This window comes from Sinohyriopsis cumingii, unplaced genomic scaffold (genome assembly GCF_028554795.1).
Source record: "Sinohyriopsis cumingii isolate HCF-2022 unplaced genomic scaffold, ASM2855479v2 utg000974l, whole genome shotgun sequence".
In the NCBI taxonomy this organism is placed as follows: domain Eukaryota; kingdom Metazoa; phylum Mollusca; class Bivalvia; order Unionida; family Unionidae; genus Sinohyriopsis; species Sinohyriopsis cumingii.
In genome coordinates, this window is record NW_028315950.1 from 813,321 (window position 1) to 829,009 (window position 15,689).

A 15,689-nucleotide genomic window follows, 5' to 3' on the forward strand; every position below is an offset into this window, starting at 1 on the left:
GTGGTCAACAATCCTAGACAATATTTAGCAGAAAACATCTTAAGAAGGTGTCAACAACATTATACCATAAATTGCCCCAAAACATCCTGGCATAATAGACAACAAAATTATACCATATTGTGACCCAAGGCATCTTTGAATGGTGGTCAACAAAATAAGTCCATATTTTACGCAAATCATTTTCACATGGTCGTTAACAAAATTAGACCATGTTAAACCCAAACCTTATTGGCTTGGTGGTCAATAAAATTAGACTATATTTCACTCAAAGAGTAATGGCATGGTGGTAAACAAAACTAGACCATATTTGACACAATGAACTATGGCATGGTGGTCACCTAAATCAGAACCTGTTTGACCCAGAGCATCTCGGTATGATGATCATTAAAAGTAGACCATATTTGACAAAAAGGATCTTGCCATGGTGGTCACAACATTATATCATGTTTGACCCAAAACTTCTAGTCATGGTGGTCATCAAATATAGACCATGCTTGACTCACAACATCTCTGCATGGCGCTCAACATAATTAGAACTAGTTTCAATCAAAGCCTCTTGCCATAGTGGTCCAAAACATTGGATACAATTTGACACAAAACAAAACTGGACCAAGCTTGACCAAAAGTATCTTGGCATGGTGGTCAACAAATTAGACCACATGTGACACAAAACAACTTGGCATGGTAGTCAACGAAATTGGACCATATCTGACACAACTCATCTTGGGATGGAAGTCATCCATTTGTCACAAAGCATCATGGTATGGTGGCCAACAAAGTTAGACCATGTTTGACAAAAGCGTCTTGGCATGATGGTTTACAAAATTAGACCATATTTAAACCAAACTATCTTAGCATAGTGTTCAACAAAGTTAGACCATATTTGACCCAAAGCATCATGGCAAAGTGGACAACAACATTAGACCATGATTGATATAAATCATATTAGCATGGTGATCAACAAAATTAGATGAGATTAAATTAAATAAAAAAGCATCTTGGCACGAGAGTCAGCAAAACTAGACCAAACTACTTTAGACAAGATTTGACACAAAGCATCATGACATTGTGGCCAACAACAGTAGACAATGTTTGACCGAAATCCACTTGGCATGGTTGTCTGCAAATTCGACCATGTTTAACTCAAACCATCTTGGCATTATGGTCAACAAGGTTAGACCATATTTGACCCAAAGAATCTCTGCATGGTAGCCAAACTAATTACTCCTAATTCGAAACAAAGCATGTTCGCATGTTGGTCAACAAGGTTGGACCAAATTCCACACAGAGGATGTTGGCATGGTTGTCAATGTATTTAGACCAAATATGACACAAAGCATCTTAGCAAGGTGGAAATAAAATTAGACCATATCGGACACATATCATCTTAGCAAGGTGGGAATAAAATAGACCATATTAACACAAAGCATTTTGGCATGTGAACAAAATTAGTCCAAATTTAACACAAAGCATCGGGGGCTGGTAGTCGATAAATGTGAACCATATTTGACACATATCATCTTGGCATGGTGGTCAACAAAATAGACTATATTAACCAAAAACATTTTGGCATGCTGGTCAAAAAAGAATTTCAAATTTGACACGAAGCATCATGTCATTGTGGTGAACAAAATCAGACCATGTTTGTCAAAAACCATCTTGGCATTGTCATCAACAAAATTAGGCCATATTTGACGCGAAGCATATTGGCATGATGGTCAACAAAATTTGACCATATTTGACCAAAAGCATTTTGGCATGGTGGTCACAAAATTAGAACAAATTGCACACAAAGCTTCTTGGCATGGTGGTCTACTAAATTATACCATGTTTGACACAAATCAACTTATCAATGTGGTCAGCAAAATTAGACCATAATGTGACACAAAGCATCTTGGCATGGTGGTCAACACAATTGGACCAAATTTGACAGAAATCATCTTTTATTCGTGGTTAACAAAATAGGACCAGGTTTGACAGAACACATTTTGGATTCGTGTCAACAAAATTAGACCAAATTTGACATAAATCATTTTGGCACGGTGGTCAGCAATATGTAAATTTGACACATAGCATCATCGCATCGTGACCAACAAAATTAGACATTATTTGACATAAAGCATCTTGGAATGGTGATCAACATAATAAGACAAAATTTCACACAGAGAATCTTGTCATTGGACCATGTTTAACCCAAGGATGTTTAACGACATGGTCAACAAAGTTTTACCAAATTTGATACAATTCACCATGGCATAAATATCAATCAAATTAGACCAAGTTTGACCCAAAGCATATCGGCATGGTGTTTAACAAAAATAGACCATGTTAGACCAAATCATCTGTGGAATATTCTTCAACAAAACTAGACCAAATTTGAAACAAAGCATCTCGGCTTTGTGGTAAACAAAATTAAACCATACTTAACACAAATCATCTTGGCATGGTGGTCAACATAATTAGACCAAATTCGACACAAAGCTTCTTGGCATGGTGGTCAACAAACTTGACCATGTTTGTCGCAAAGTTTCTGAACAAGATCGTCAACTAAATTAGATCATGCTCTGACACAAAGGAACTTGGAATGCAACTCGACCAAACTAGATCAAATTTGACATAAATTATATTCGCATGGTGGTAAAACAAGCTTAGACCAAATTTGATACAATACTGTTCGTAATGCCAGTCAACAAAATTAGACCAGATTTGTCACAATTCATCTTGACATTCTAGTCAACAAATTTAAACCAAATTTGACACAAAGTATTCTGGCATGGTGTTCAAAACATTTAGACAAAATATGTAACAAACCCTAATGGCATGTCGGTCAACTATATTAGACCATATTTGACCCAATGGCAAGGTGGTCAAGAAAATTAGACCAAATTTGACACAAAGCATCTTCGCATGGTGTTAAAAAATTAGACGAAATTTCACACATAGCTTCTTGTTATGGTGGTCAAGAAAGTTTACCAAATTTAAAACAAAGCCTATTGGCATGCTAGTCACCAAAATTAAACCAAATTTGTCATAAACCATCTTGGCATGGTTGTCAACAAATTATACCATATTTAACACAGTGCTTCTTGGCATGCTAGTGAACAAAATTGAAATAAATTTGACTCAAACCATCTTTGCACAGACATCATCTTGGCATGGTCAACAAAATTAGACCACGTTGACCCAACGCTTCTTTGCCTAGTGGTCAACAACATTAGAACAAATGAGACACAAAGCACTTTTGCATGGTGGTCAACACATATAGACAAGATTAGACACAAAGCATCATGGGATGGTGGTCAACAAAATTAGACCATGTTTGACCCAATGATTTTGGCATGTCGGTCAAGAATAATTGACCGACTTTGATACAAAGCATCTTGGTATGCTCGTCCCCAAAAATGGACCAAATTTGACACAAAGCATTGTGGCATGGTGGCCAACAAATGTAGATAAAAAATGTGATACAAAGCATCATAGCATGGTGCTCACCAAAATTAGACCATACTTGACACAATTCATCTTGGCATGGTGGTGAAAAAATTTTGAAATTATTTGACATAAAGCATTTGGCACGGCGGTCATCAGTATACAAAATTTGTCACAAAGCATCATGGTATGGTGGTCAACGAATTTGGTCCATATTTAAAACTGATTATCTTGGCATTGTGGTCAACAAAATCAGACCACATTTCATGTAGCATCATCTTGGCATGCTAGTCATCAAATTTTGACCAGAAAGATCATGTCATAAAATTTGACAGGAAACATGCTGGCCTAGATCTATTTCATTATTGGAGCAATGATGCTTGTCAGATACGTATCTAGGTATGATTCAAAAATTTCATTTGTCACCCTAACAGCCGAATCATGTAACTTATATGTGTATGTAACAATAACGACATATTGCTGTCGTTTTTCTCTGTTTCATATTACTTTTTACACTAAAAGGCGTTGAAATGTTGACATACAGTGACTTGTACAAGTTACAAATGTTGAAATGGTCATGTAAAGTGACTTGTACAATTGACAGGTATTGAAATGGGGATATAAATGAAACTTGCGCAAGTGACATGTGTTCAAATTGTGATTTAAAGTGACTTGTATAAGTGACAGGTGTTGAAATGGTGATATAAAGCGATTTGTACAAATGACAGATGTTGAAATGGTGATATAAAGTGATTTGCATGAGTGACAGGTGTTGAATGGTGACATAAAGTGACTTGTACAATGGATTGGTTAAAATTTGAAATGTTTAGCATATTGGTTATTTCAAACGCAAGCAAGTATGATAACTTCAATGTAGCCATTTTTATTACACACATATATTGGGGACATGCTGCCAAATACAAAAAGAAAAAATATTTGAGATTAAAATAAAAGACTTGAAACAGTGCACTAATGCTATGATTTTACAGTTATTACACACTTAACAACTTGCAATACTAGTCAATGCTGCTAAAAGAAAGCTCATTTTTATATAACGTAGATAGTGTAATATTGTAAAGTTAAGAGTTACAGTGATTATGTTAATACGTATCACAGTTCATCAAATTCAAGCTTCTAAGAGGCATGGATTGTTTCCAGATTCAATAACTAACTAAACAAAATACGAGGCTTTAATGTTTTCATAGAAGCGATATATTTTAGAGTTTCCACTGAACTTGCATTAAATATTATAATATTCCCAAACCGAATATATATATATATATATATATATATATATATATATATATATATATATATATATATATATATATATATATATATATAGATAGATAGATAGATAGAGAGAGAGAGAGAGAGAGAGAGAGAGAGAGAGAGAGAGAGAGAGAGAAGTAACTTATTTGTACTGATTTTCTATTGCCCATGTCAGCTACTGGCTTACAAATTCTATAACTATCTCGGCATTTTAATACATAGTGTTGCTTGCTGAAAATGTAATTTTCTTAGTCTTCAAATTATTTTTTACACAAATGAGAAATTATTTGTACTAAAACATATGCATTCGAAATAAAGTGTCTGATGTATTCAAAACTGAGGTAAGGAAAATCAATGAACAACTGAAACATTTGACCTAATGAAGCTCTGTTTAGCATTGGGCCACATACATATATACTTATAATAGTTTCTTAAGACATTTTAATGCATGGGAATATGGATGGAAGGAGTGTACTTGGCAAATAATCACACCTTAATTGCTCTTTAATCAGAAATGTACATACACTGTTCACTATATTACACTGGTGACATGTAAAACCAATCTACCCAACTTAAAAATGAATATTAGCATCGTATTTCAACAAGTGTGAATATTATGCTCCATACTGACCTTTAATACCCATTTCTAAATATCCTGAACTAAATTGACTTTCGCATTGGTCTGCACCATTCTAGATGGCACATTAAAATGACTTAGCAATCCCCAGTGATCACTTGGAAATTTGTGACAAGATCGCAGTCTCTCTAGACCAACCAGCTCGAATCGCTCTGGTTTCACAATCGCCTTAGGTTTGCTGTGGCGGATATACAGCCTGTCAAATCGACATCTAGGTTTATATCTAATACTCCACTCGAGATTGTCATTGCGCTGTACATCCCATGTATGCATGGTCTCTGGTCGCTCTCCTGTTACTTCCCATATATCATCAACATCTTCTGGGAGACCGCCAATTTGACTGAGCTATAAAATTTAACAATTTAGTTAACAAATCTGTGTTGCCTTCTTTTATTTTTTAAATAGCAGATATTGTCTTCAGGTATATCGTACACAGTTATTACATGTATTGCCTTCAGGTACATCCTATAAAATTATTACAGGTATTGCCTTCAGGTACATCTTATAAAATTATTACAGGTATTGCCTTCAGGTACATCCTATAAAATTATTACAGGTATAGCCCTCAGGTACATCTTATAAAATTAATGCAAGTCAATACATCCTTCAGAATTATAATTTGTATTGTCTTCAAGTACCTCATACAAAATTAAAACGTGTCTTGCCTTCAGGTAAATCCTATAAACTTCCTTCATGTAGGTACATCCTACAGATTTATAACATGTATTGCATTCAGGAACATCCTACAAAATGTCAGGGATACTTTAAGGTGAAGAAAAACCCGAAGTAACCCTGAGATTGATTAACTTAATAGTTCAAAAAAGCCTCTCATCGTCTTTTCTTGACTAGGTAAAACTTGGCTATTTATTCATTTATAGGGAAACATGCAGAGTGAATAAGAATAGCTCTGTGCCAATTGTATTGCGTTATTGAAGTTCAACATTTCCCAACTTATAACCTTTCCAATTTCATTTCTCGACCTGAAGAGGGTTTTACTTAAAGACACTTGTTTTTTTTATCAAAAAGGCAAAGTCGCAAAAGTTTAAATGTGAACAAAATATTTTAACATTTATGCAGTGGTTTGCAGTCTAATTGGGTAATCAATGTATATGCCTGATAATGTCAACAAGTATACTCAGGCCGTTCCATGTCTCAACCAAACGACTCAGACTACGACTAAAGCCCTTTGTGAGCACTATCGTCGATATCAGTTTCCCGGAAAGGCTTCACAGTGATCCAGGACGTAATTTTGAGGATAATGTTTTAATGGAGCTATACAAATTAGGGAACTCCATTTCACCCACAGGGAAATGGTGCTTGAGAATACGTCAAAGGAAAGCACTTAAAAATGCTAGGGACATTGGCGGAAGAGCAAAAACAAGATTGGAAGTCGTACGTTGCTCCAATTGTTCATGTATATAATGCTACTAAGAATGATTTTACTGGAGGTCCACTCCATTTTCTTATGTTTGGGTGGCACCTCCAGTTTTCGGTTGACGCCTGTCTGGGTACTACATCAGAGTGTTGCAAGGCTGTTGCAGAGAGGCACACGTAGGAGTAAAATCTGAAGGACCTCCTCTGAGTCGCTTACACAGCCGCGGTGAGGGAGCTGAGCAACAACCATGCTAAAACCAAGGTCCAGTACGAGAAGAAGGTCCAAGAGTCTAAGCCTGAAGTAGCAGACCGAGTCCTAGTGCGCAATGTTGGACAACGGGGAAACAAATAAGCCAACAAGTGGACTAAGGATGTATACCAGGTGTTATCAATCCCCAATTTAGATATTAAAGTGAACACGATAAGAAGGGTCGCAGGTCACAAATATGTACACACATTACATTTTAATATGCTTTTTATCTTTGACTATCTTGCGAGCGAAATCGGTTCACAAAGCATTGAGTGTACAAAAAAGTTATCCCTTCAGAGTCGAGCTCTAAATCTCTAATTTCTGATTCTGATACTGACAGGCATGTTATACCACAGAGACGACCCAACTGGGTCGGGAAGGACATTGTTCGACCATATGAAAGACTCCACGAAGACTGCCCTGAGAGTAGATCTTCATCTATTATTGACCCCCATATTAGCCAACCTCTTGAAACCGTAACCTTTCAAAGAAGTGGGTCTAGACAAAATGAAAGTAGTTTAAATGAACCATTAACTTTCATTTTTCCCTGACATGCCTTGCTTGAGAGCGCTCAGCTGGCTTACCTAAAGGTGTCTACCAAAAGGTCAGTTTAAAACCCGACTGTATTAGAGGGAGACCCAGAGCGTCAGACCGTGAGGTTAGTCCAACCGGTAAGGCATTCTTCCAGAGACCGAAAAACACATGATTTGCTAAGGCCAGTGTGTGTATTCGCTGACAATCTACTACGGGAGAGTTACATGATCTGTCCGTATCTTTCTGTCGTTCGCTTTATTTCTTTTTATTAGGTAGAATTAATGCTCAATAGCCCGTTTATTGTCAATCTAGCTGAACAACATAAACATACGGTGACAATCTGACATCACTATATAAGTAAGTGTAGTTTCCATTTCAGTGGTTTTATGTATATAACTCTTTTTTTATTTCTTGCCGGGCAATATAACGTTTTTGACCTCTGTAGTTCAATTCATTTTATAATTATCCCCCATAGTATGAATTAATATTACCGTGACATGATGGGTAATTATATGGCTATTGGTCTTCCAGAGAGAATTGGGTGGGTTTGCATACTACTGGGGCTGACCTTGACTTTGTCAGATACCTGTTTCTGCAAAATGATAACGAATTAAGGTCAAAGCTATTAAAGTATTAATATAGAGGAATAAAAGTTCTAGACATCTGGCATGGGGAGTTTTTAGTCTGCTATATGACTTGTTTGTATGTAGCTTGTTTACCTCATAGTCTCTAAGGTTCAAATCCCCGCCAAATATCACAGTTCTATCTATATCTGCCAGCTTGACATGGTCAAATGCAAACTTCAGCTGCTTCTTTCTCTCCTCTGTACTTTCTCTCATGCTCTCCAAATGGGAGGTCAGAATGTCAACTTGATACCTTTAACTGTGCACTGTGAAAAAGAAATATTATCTCAGAAAAGAGTGTCATGGTTTCTTTTCAAAACTTTAAGCATATGTTCAAAGTTCTTCAAATTTTATCTTTTTATTTTTTAATTCGCTGTACTGGAATTACAAGCCACACGGTACTATGTGTATGAAAAAATGGCAACCAGTCTGAAATTAGATGAACATAAAATAGAGTATATATGGGTTTGGCTGGCCAGGATTGGTTAATAATATAAATTATTTTCAAGGAAAAAGATTCTTTTGAGAAATTATCTTAGTGGTAACTAAAGAAATGGAGACATTGTTTTAAGGATGAAATGTCAGTCGTTTGACGGCCTTGACTTTAGAACGCTCATTACTGACATTAGCACCTGACTCTTTGGTGCTGAATTGAAGGCATGTTTCAAACACATGTAGGTACAGAACATACCAAGTCTCTTATCCTTTTCTCTACACAGAAGCTTTTATCCAGGTATCATCGATAATGATAAATATACATTTGATTATGAGCACTCAGAAATTTAAAGTTATTGAATTGTTAATATCATGGTAATCGCATAAGTCTACCATGACAACTGAATTAGTACCGTGAGTCCTACAGCTTTAAATTTGCAACGAAAATATAATAAAAAATGATATAAAGACAGTGGAAAACAAATATAGAACAACATTGTGTTTAGCCAACCTTTTTGCATCTTGGGAACAATGGCTTAATTATATGTAAAAAAAAATTGTTTTTAAAAAATTCAAAGAATGAGATAAATCTCACTTTCTTAAAAAATACAATTACTGCCAAAGATTAGAGAAATGTCTTACATTAAATTCTTGAGAAACGTCAAAATGTATCAATTTGAAACATAAGCATTGTACATCATTGTCTTGAGTGCATAAGTTTGTTAACTAAATATGACATTATTAAATAGAGGAATGACCTTTGACTTTGAAAGAGCATTATTAAAATTGAGATTGAAGTATATGTCTTTGTGGTCTAGACGAATTCATTGTAATGGACCCTTGATGATTGGCTGCATGTGTCTGTCCTTGTACCATATGAATTCAAAGCATGGCATTAATAACATATCCCCAGATTCCCTTCAATCAAGAGGCATTGCACAGAATAATATGTAAATGTTCCACTAGTTGGATGTCATTGGGCAACCTCAGTATAAGACAAGGTCCCAGACATAGCATGGGTTTTGTGATAAATTGTAAGTAAATCAGCGATCCGTCGCTGCAAAGCAGATCAATATAACATGGTCCCTTACATAACATGGGTTTTGTGATATGTTCTCAGAAAATCATCGACCTTTCCCAGCAAAGCAGATGAGAATAACATGGTCCCTTTTATAACATGGACTTTGTGATATATTCTAAGTAATTCATCAATCCCTCACTACAAAGCAGATCAATATAACATGGTCCCATATATAACGTGGGTTTGGTGGTACTGTAATGACCATGGCTAGAGTCACAATGACTTGGATAATATTTTCAGTCTTGCTTCTATTAAGTTTGTTTCTATAAATATGGTGAATATGAATTAGAATGTTCACTTACAAAGCATAGCAATTATATTTATCTCTAATGTCTATCGACTGTCAAACTAGCAGCCAATCCTGGCAACCGATCTTAACATGTGTAACCTATTTTCGAGGTAGAGGTTCTTTCGGTAAAACGTCTTTGAAAGTCAGTCATAAAGTTTTCAGAGTGTACTGTTTAGCTTATCTGATACAAATAGTATGCTCTTATGCTATTGCTAGTTGTAATCTATGTAAAATACCTGCAAAATCATGACTAGAAAAGTCCATGTATATCCTTGTATCACGATGTCCGCCATTTTGGATTAGCATGAGTGTTTCGTATTTAGAGATTCTATACTTTCGCATTCGCAATTATTCTCTCTAATGATAGTAGGGTAATGTAAGAAGGTAATTTGCATGTTTTAGTGATAACCTCATTGCAATACAGTTGTACTGATGTATGCATTTCATGTTTTGATGTGACAGTACCAGTCGTCTGCATCAAGTGCAGAACCCGCGTCTACATGAATCGATTCAATTATTCAAGACTTAAGTTATCATCATAAAGTGTAATTTCACATAAACTTGATCTCATAAAATGTTCTTATTCATTTCATAGAGAAGTCATACAGTATTGAAATACTTCTTGTTATGTAATTATGTACTTGTAATGTTGACATGGTATACCATGCAAAACTGTATTGTTTACAATGCAATAAACAGCACACCATACAAGACACTGATTGGTTGCATGGGTTGCCGTGCATGCATCGATTGGTTGGATTGTGTCATGTGGTGTCTGGGGGAAGGTTATAAATAGGGGAACGCTGTCATTGTTGGTCAGACAACTGACGAGTACAGTCGGCGCCAAAATCCAAAGTGGCAAAAAGAAACAGCAAAGTGTCAAGTTAGTACATTTTGGAACTTTATAAATAGCACGTTTTACAATATCGAACAAACAAGAATAATATATTTATTCCAACAAAAATAGATTGTAACAGTTGTCTCCCACCACACCTGACCGCCCCCCCCCCTTCCAGTTTGTCATATTAGAATTACCTAATCTGGTTGTACACAGTAACTATAGCTCTTATTTATTATTTATTTATTTTCACAATTCATTAAACATTGTCAAATTGTTCTCGATTTTATGTTGATGATATAACCCCTCTTCCATCGTCCCAACCCCAAGCTTTTGATCTTTTCTTACATAACACTATCAGTTCCTATGTACAAAAATATGTAGTACCCTTAAGGACCAAAAAGGGCCTTACAGTACATTCTATGTAATTCAACAACCGCCTCTACAAAGCAGAGCCAAATACCATGGTCATTCGAATATGACAAGCATATACATGAATCCTGTTGTTCTAGTTGCATATTGTTCTTCATTCATATACTCAGTATTTGTTGGTCTCACTACTCAGCTTACACAGGCATGGCTCCTTGAGTATCAGTATAGTGTTGAATGACGTTATCAAGAAGCAGGCCCCTCTAATGCGGAATAAAGACAGTACTAAGATGACGTAACAGACGCAAACTGTTTTTGGCAAATGTGTGGACGTTTATAATTGCAAATGATTAAATCAGGAACAAACCTTCACATAAATCAAGTTTCTGCCCATTCTGCTGGTGTAGAATGGCATAATTTCACACCTTCAAGAGTTGTAACGTCCCATCGTAGAAGGATTGCAGTATAGTATCCCTTATATCCCGCTGGGATAAGGTCATATGAAGAACATTTCTCTTCTAGTATTTCTTGGGCCTTTATAACAACCTCCTGCAGCAAAACCACATGTGGTTTCTCTCTGAAACAATTGATTAAAGAATTTCTTACGATAAATGTAATTCTGGTCATGTTAAAATTTCTTGGAAGCCTTTGTATTTTGAACTGTCCAAATAAGTATCAATATTTATCTAAATACCTGCTAATGCATGCAAGATGTCAGGAAAAGTATTATCTATATATTGATTTATCATTATCAATGTAAGATTGCCTGAAGAGTTGTGCTGATCTATTGATATCTATTGGTAATTGCTCAAATTCCAGAAAAATTATAGTGATGTCTGTTACTGTTGTTCTTGGGTTTAACGACATTTTTCAGCACACGATATGTTCTACATGGCGGCCAGTATTAATGATGGAGGAAAAACCGGGAAATTCCCAGGGAGAACCACCGACCCATATATATATGATTTCTGAAAGAATTGTGGCGATATCTTATTTCCTGCAATTCATTTAATGCCTTCTGATACATGTAAGGCAAAAGCATACATACAACCAACGAAGCCCTCGAGGGCAATTCAAATGGTGTATTTTAACCAGGTTAATCTCCATGATAGATTCAATTTAAAGAGACAAAGCCTGTGCACGTATTTAGATAAAAGTTTGCCAGATAGATCATAGATTATTGTTTTGTTAAATATCCTCTCTTTCATGTTGATGCATTGTGTTGAAAAGCATGGAGGGTGTTGTGAGCAGCTCTGTTTAGGACTCGCGCTATTCAAGAAGCAGTCTCCCGCTTATGTCATGTGGAACTCTTGGGGGGGGGGGGAGATGATAAAATGTCTGGCTGTTGGAAGACTAACATCAACATCCATTTCAACACAGAACTTATTGCCACAATAATCTGCGCCATTTATTATTTATCAATTAACAACGTCTAGTCCATGCTTACTGAGTAGAGTTTTTCCATAGGCAAGGTTGTATAATATGTCTATTAGTATGGAATACATGCAAAATTAACAACTGGAGCATGCGTCTTATTGACGCTTAACTACAAAGTATTTAAGATGTTGCGGGGACTAGAAGAATCTGTTGATACCAGGGTCCTGTAATTATCCGTTTAAGTTACCACAAAAGATTGGCAACTCGCCCAAACTATTTCATTCTTCATTATCATTAAATAAACTGATGCCAGAATGTTAGGCCAGATTGTTGAAGAAGGAGTAGTGGACGCACCTCCAGTGGAAATAAACGAAATACTTCCTTGATTGTTGCTTGAAATGCAGTCTTATGTTGCCATAGTGAGTTCTTGTATGGAATATAGGGCTTTTGAGCATGCATAGTCATCTCTAGATGAATAGCGTGATGTCAATGTCAGATGTGAATTCTGAGATGAAGCTGGAGAAAACTTGTCTATAGGGATGGGTCACAATATTATCAGCACATCGTGACTGAAATAGTTACAATGGATACCTAAGTAGCTGTTTCCTTTGAGTGGCAAAGATGAGAATGCAGCTAATCCATATCCCATGTGCAATGCGTCACTAAATTGGGTACTGGGTACATTGAGCGATATGAGGCACTACGCTAGGAATATTGATCCATAAGAGCGCATTATGGTGTGGATAGGTAAAAGTCGACAAACCCGTCGTTTAGTATAAATGGCATGATTCACTGTGGCGAAGACCTATTGCAATCTTAAATATCTGGCAGGGTCCAGTCATGACAGTGCATTGTATTTTATTTTGTGTAATGTTGTTCATTTCTTTGTGCTGGAATGGGTTATGTGATATTTGAACCTCAAAACTGAGTTGTACTGCATCTGTGGCAGAAAAGAACTGAGTAGGCTTGCTTTAATTGCACCATCACTCGAACTTAGCCAATAAAGACGATTGGCTATTGAACCCATCAGGCCTATTGAGCCACCCAAATTTTGTTGGCCATGCTGAGATGGTGAGAAAAGGATCCTACTCTGTCACCGACGTTGACTGGGACAACATGGATATATACATCGCTTCCTGACTGATAGATCTTTTGGAATGTGACACGCTTCTGAAGGTTAAATTATTCACTGCAGTGACATCAGTATGTCATAGCATTTTTCACTGCATTTATCCCTCAATTTATGCATCTTAATACTATGTTTAAGTGCCCGCAATACTTCAGCCTATTGATATTTGGTCCAAGCAGTGTATATGGAACATATATTCCTAATTATCAACCAGGGCAAGCTCGACATATACAATGTTATTCCCTGCTTCCGCTGTTGACGTACAATACACTTTACTTTTCCATAATCTAAATCTGTAAGAAAAACAAACGGATAATAGATACAGTCGAAAGCATGCTCATATGATGCTTTATGACCTCAGACAGAGGACTATCTATGCTAGACTGCATGAAAAGTAGCTTCAAGAATGGCTCCATGCATGTGGCAATCTATACAGAAAGGTACTGAAACATTGCTATTAGTACTAATGATGTGGACGCTATCCTATCAATTCTTATAAAAGATTACATGCGGACAGATAACGTTTAGTTTCTTAGGTACACTATTTTAGCCTGGGACGGACAGATTAGCGAGGTGATAGTAGTTCTCGTAAGGCATTATGATCGGGTAACATATTTGAAGAAGAAATTGATCCCGAATTTGTAAATATACATGAAATATTCAGTCGACTTGTAGAATGATAAACTGAAAACATATGCAGACTGGTTTAATTGTAAAATTGCAACTGCAGACAGTTCTAATAAAATAATTCATTTTCCATATTCAAGTTCTAAGAACAAGCAAAGCATGTAGCAAAATTAAACTGTTGAATAAGGAACAAGCTAATTCAATTTTCACACACAAGTTAGCAAATAAAAGGTATCCTGAGACGTATCATACTGAGCTCTATTTTTTATGTTTATCTTAGAGCCTGTATTGTGGTATGTATTTACCTCTGAGTTTTGCTATGTATAATATAGACATATATATTGTAGAATTTATCACACAGAACTCTTTATTGTGTTATTTGTCATGTTGTACTGCAGTATCAGTGGTGATACATAGTATCGATCATATCCATTCCATGCATTTATTTCTAACTCAATAATTTTAATTTTAACCTAGTTATTCTACTTACCTTTCAATCGTGTCACAGACACCATGAACTCTTACTTCTATATCATCAATGTCCAGGCCATCGATATTCCATGACATTATGCGAATTCTGTAGGGTTCTAGATCTACAGAGATATGAAAGCTGCAACAAATGTAAGATGATTCAAGGATGAAATCATGTTTACAATTGGCATGTAAAAAACTTAAGAGACTAATTCCAAACTCTATCTTCTTAGGATTCTGAAGTTATAAGGAATATGTTTACAACATTTCATCAACGTCTGTGTTCACCAGTTTGGTTTAGTAATGAAATGTAAGAAGAAAATCTATGTTTATTAAAGTGACCTTGATCTTCAACCAAATGACATAAACAATTTTATCTGTGGCTGAGAAAAACAAATGTTAAATTTCACTGACGTATGTTTCCTCAGAATAAGATTAATCTGCTGATATAAAATGTACAGGCAAAATTAACTTTTTTAATAGAGATATCAACATTTATGCTGCAAAAATAATTTCCTATGGCATTGGGAAACCATGCAACAAACACCAATGATATGCAAGATACAAAGCCAAAATTTTAAAGACTTCATTTTTTGCTTAAGAAGAACATAACGAGTTTAATTAAAATCTATTTCAGGTCAGAACAGACCGATGTCCTCCCCATCTGTGCCTGTCTGCAAATCCAGACAAACAGACCATTACACACTCATATGTGCCTGCTTGCAACTCGAGAGAAACAGACTGATACCACCCCATCTGTTCCTGTCTGCAAATTCAGACAAACAGACCGATACCCACACATCTGTGCCTGCCTGCAAATCTGGAAACCAATACCCACCCATCTGTGGCTACCTTCAAATCCAGACAAATAGACTGATGCTTACCCATCTGTCCCTGCCTGCAAACTTAGACAAATAGACCAATACCCACCCATCTGTGCCTGTATGCAAATCC

General features: G+C 36.1%; 1 protein-coding gene and 1 pseudogene across 2 annotated transcripts in view; both read right to left on the reverse strand.

The window, feature by feature from the left end:
• LOC149772895 (tyrosyl-DNA phosphodiesterase 2-like) overlaps window positions 1-15,689 on the reverse strand; it is a 69,995-nt gene that overhangs the window by 47,727 nt on the left and 6,579 nt on the right. The gene's annotated exons all lie outside the window — the stretch shown is intronic.
• Window positions 5,216-14,831, reverse strand: LOC149772896 (tyrosyl-DNA phosphodiesterase 2-like; annotated as a pseudogene). Its single transcript, XR_016417544.1, has 4 exons — window positions 14,755-14,831; window positions 11,555-11,708; window positions 8,216-8,385; window positions 5,216-5,683 (listed from the first exon to the last, which is right to left on the reverse strand). The product of XR_016417544.1 is annotated as a tyrosyl-DNA phosphodiesterase 2-like (transcript).